Source organism: Coenobita brevimanus, unplaced genomic scaffold (genome assembly GCF_032717465.1).
Source record: "Coenobita brevimanus isolate Jiangsu-jjx unplaced genomic scaffold, ASM3271746v2 jjx.HiC_scaffold_2801, whole genome shotgun sequence".
In the NCBI taxonomy this organism is placed as follows: Eukaryota; Metazoa; Arthropoda; class Malacostraca; order Decapoda; family Coenobitidae; genus Coenobita; species Coenobita brevimanus.
This window is the reverse complement of record NW_027643765.1, coordinates 202,215-206,789: the sequence shown is the minus strand read 5'-3', so window position 1 is coordinate 206,789 and position 4,575 is coordinate 202,215. Positions and strand designations below refer to the sequence as shown.

At 41.0% G+C, this 4,575-nt stretch overlaps 1 pseudogene; it reads left to right on the top strand.

Moving 5' to 3' along the window:
* The first annotated feature begins 1,652 nt into the window (after positions 1-1,652).
* LOC145390077 (5S ribosomal RNA) lies at positions 1,653-1,770 on the top strand (annotated as a pseudogene).
* The last annotated feature ends 2,805 nt before the right edge of the window (positions 1,771-4,575 follow it).

The following is a 4,575-nucleotide window of genomic DNA, read 5'->3' as shown; positions in this document are numbered from 1 at the left end:
GAGGATTAGTGCCCCTCCCTGTAAAACAATTAACTCAAAGCCCTTGGCCACCCTGTCTGGGATACATGGCGTCTGGCAATGAATGAATGAATGAAAATATAATTCTGGTTTTAGCATGTCAGGTCCCGGCGCTTTCTTATTTTTTAGTTTCTTTATATTTTCTCTCAGTTGTATTGTTGTTACTACTGGTTTGTCCAGGTATGAGTCACGTGGAGAGACAGGCTGACGAATGAGGATATAAAGGAGCGTTGTGGTGTGGATGTGGATGTGATAGGAAGCGTTATGAGGAACACACTGAGGTGGTTTGGCCATGTGAAGAGGATGGAGGGTGAAAGACTGACGAAGAGAGTGTATGTGAGTGAGGTGGAGGGGGGAAGAGGGAGGGGGAGGCCGAGGATGAGATGGAGGGATGGGGTGGAGAGGTATATGAGAGAGGGGGGTGTGAGTTGGGAGCAGGGCAGTGAAATGGCGGGGGACAGGGCGACTTGGAGGCGATTTGTTTGTGGCCACCCCAAACGGGATTGAGGCGTCTGGCAATAGATAGATAGATAGATCTTTAATTCTGTTTCTTCTTTTCCTTTTTTCTTTCTTAATTTATTTATATTTTCCCATAATCTTTTGCTTCTATTTTCTCCATGGGTTATTTCTGTTGTTATTTTTACTTCATGAATGGTTATGGCCTCTGTTATTTCTAGCTGGACCTTTCTCTTTGGTTCATGATATAAAACTTTATTCCTCTCTTTTTCTTCTTGTGTTTTAGCATTCCTTGTAAGTCTATTATAGTACTTTGGCTTTTTTATTCCCTCTCTAATACTTTTATTCATCCAAGGTTCTTCTTTTATTGGTCCAGTCTTATTTATCCTCCTTCTATATTTGGCTGTAAGGTTTTTGTCAGCACTGTCTTGGATTATTTTATTCAACTTTTCCATATAACTTATGGCCTCTGTTTGTATTCTCTGTTCTATTTCCTTCATATACTCCATAACTTTTCCTGCCTCTGTTTTGTAGTAGGTACTATCTTCCCACCCTTTTTTCTTATGATTTTTATTCGATCTCCCCTTAATCTTAAGTTTTATTTGTATTAAATTATGGTCTGATAGATCAAATATTTCTTTTTCCTCATCTATAATCATTTCCTGGTATACATCATAGAATTTAGCTGTTACTAGTGCAAAATCAATTACACTTTGTTGTTCGTTCTTGCTCCACGTCACTTCCCCTATACAGTCTAGATCATCATTTAACATTATCAAGTTGTACTTCTCCATCCATTCCAGTATCCTTTGTCCATTTTTATTTATACATTGTTTGCCTTTGAATCCTACATGTCCATTATAATCTCCTAATAGAATTATTGCTTTGTCTTCTAATTTATTTAAGTGTGTTTCAATGTCTTGCTGTAATGCTTTATTTTTGTTATCATCACTTACTGTGATGTATACTGTTATTATATGTATCTCTTTCCCATACACTTCTCCTTTCACATATAAATAATCTTTATTTATACCTTCTACCTTTTCCAGTGTAATCTTTTTATTTTCTTTATGTAGTAACATTATACCTCCTCCTTTCTTCTCTTCTTTTTCTCTCATGCTTTCATATACTTTCATATCATCTATGAAAATGTTTCTTACTTTTAACTGTGTTTCTGTTAAGCACATTATGCCACGTTGAGTACACCGCTTCCCATCCGATCAGCGAAGTTAAGCAACGTTGGGTCTGGTTAGTACTTGGATGGGTGACCGCCTGGGAACACCAGATGCTGTTGGCATCCCTTCGTGTCAAGTGGGGTTGGTGGAGGATTAGTGCCCCTCCCTGTAAAACAATTAACTCTGAGCCTTTGGCCACCCCATTTGGGATACATGGCGTCTGGCAATGGATGGATGGATGGATGGACATTATTGTGTTTCCATCAATTATTTCTCTTAGTTCACTCATTTTTGCTTTTGTTAAACCTTGTATGTTTATAAGTTTTATAAGTACGTTCTCATTCTCATCCTTCTCCTTTTTTATACTCTTTTTCTTTCACTCCTCACCCTCTAGCCTAACAATTTTCCCCTTCTTTATTTTCCAAGAGTGAGAGCAGTGGAAATGAGTTACTTGAGAGGAGCATGTGGAGTGACGTGGAGGGACAGGTTGACGAATGAAGAAGTGAAGGAACGTTGTGGGGTAGATGTGGATGTGGTTGAAAAGATTAGGAGAAATACACTGAGGTGGTTTGGACATGTGGAGAGAATGGAGAATGAAAGACTGACTAAGAGGGTGTATGTAGGTGAGGTGGAGGGAGGGAGAGGGAGGGGTAGACCGAGGATGAGGTGGAGGGATGGAGTTGAGAGGTATATGAGGGAGGGGGGGGTGAGTTGGGGGGAGGGGAGTCAAATGGTGGGTGACAGAGTGACTGGGAGGCGTTTTGTCTGCGGCCACCCTTTGCGGGATTAGGGCGTCGGGCTATAGATAGATAGATAGATTTATTTTCCATGTTCCTCCGTTTTTCCGTTTTTCTGCCAGCTCATCTCTAAGTTTCATGTTTTCTTCCCTTTCCTCTTTGGTCATATCTAATGCCACTCCTATTTTCTTTATTTCTGGTTTAGTGTTATCTTTCAGCGTCTTTGCTTTGGCTATAACTGCCCATTTCATCTTTTCGCTTCCTGTTGTTACTAGAACTGGTCTAACCTTACCCTCAGTTTTCTTCCCCAGTCGGATTGTCTTTACTACTTCTATATTCTGTAATCCCATTTCTTCCACAATTATATCTGCACAGCTTTTGTCATCATCTTTTTCTCTCTCTTTGCCTGTGTCTTTTTCTGATTCAGGGATATTGAACATCACTACGTTTTTCTTTCTCTTTTCCTCCTCTTTCTTTTCTTCCATTTTATTCATCATTCTTTCCACTGCCATATCTACTAGCCTGTCTTCTTTTCTCTCCCATTCTCTTCCCATGCCCTTCATCTTTTCTCCTGCCTGCTCTACCATTCTGTCTTCTTTTCTCTCCCATTTCTGTTCTAGGTCTTCTATCCTGTCACTCAAGCTTTCATTTTCTTCTTTCACCTCTTCCATCTCTCTTTTGATCTTTCTGTTTTCTTCCCTGAGTTTTTTCACTTCCTCAAAGTTCTTCAGAACTTGAGGCTTGCATCTTGTGCAAATCCATGTTGTTCCCTCTTCTTGTTGTAGAACTTTATAATAGTCTCTGCTTACCTTGCCACATCCTGCATGGTACCAGACCTTACAAACTTCGCACTTCACTCCATTATCTGTGTTCCTAACCATCTTTTTACACTTGCCACAGCCTTCGTCGTCCCTCATGCTTTCGCAGTCTTCGCATCTTTGTTCTCCATTTACTTCTGCAAAGTAGCCACAATCTTTGCATTTCTTTCTTCCTGGTACTCTTTTCTCGTTCCCTGCCATATTTTCTGTTGCTTTCGGGATTTTGTTCTAGCTTTCCCCCCTATTTTTTGTTAAATCTCACCCGTTAGCAACACACGGTGTTTGTTTACGTAATAATCATTGTGATTGTATTAGAAAGTTGTTGAAAGCCAGTGTTTTGAAGATCTATCTATCTATCTATCTATCTATTTATTGCTCAGACACCATAATCCCATAAAGGGTGGCCATTTGACACTGAGTTATCCGTTTTACAGGGAGGGGCACCAACCCACTTGTTGACACGTAGGGAGCACGTATGGTTTGGTTATATGGTTACCACCCAGCGTTGTATATGGTTTCTTGGCTTACAGGAAGATAATCAGTATAAAACCACCAGTTTAAAATGCAAACCGTGTCAAGCAGCCACCTGCAATGTCAGACTTTTAGGTTGATATGGTTCCATAGTCAAACTGCCACTAATAGTTTGTCTCTGCCAACCTGACCTAACACAACTGTACCAAACCTAATCTAATGTAGCCAGATTCAAATCAAACTTAAATTAACCTAACCTAACCTGAAGAATTTGGCAATGAATGAGATTCCAAATTGACCCATTACCCTCTGCAGGACACCACTACCGGTGTCAGCAAACCTGTGCTCCTGAGTAATGTTATTTTTGCAGAATTTGGGTGTCATGAATAAATTATACAATCTTTAGTGACCAGTGATATTTCTACAGAATGTCTGTCTATCTATCTATCTATTGCCAGACGCCTCAATCCCGTTTGGGGTGGCCACAAACAAATCGCCTCTATGACGCCCTGTCTCCCGCCATTTCACTGCCCTGCTCCCAACTCACACCCCCCTCTCTCCTATACCTCTCCACCCCATCCCTCCATGTCATCCTCGGCCTCCCCCTCCCCCTCCCCACATCCACCTCACTCACATACTGTACACTCTCCTCGTTAGTCTTTCACTCTCCATCCTCTTCACATGGCCAAACCACCTCAGTGTGTTTCTCCTAACGCTTCCTATCATCCACACCACAACACTCCTCCTCCATGTGACTCCACATACTCCTCTCAAATACCGGTAACTCATTTCCAATGCTCTCACTCTTGACTTGTGTCTTTCCAACAAGGTCCAAGCTTCACTTCCATACATTAGAGTTGGTATCACAATACTGTCATGCAGTTACTTTTTCACTTCCAT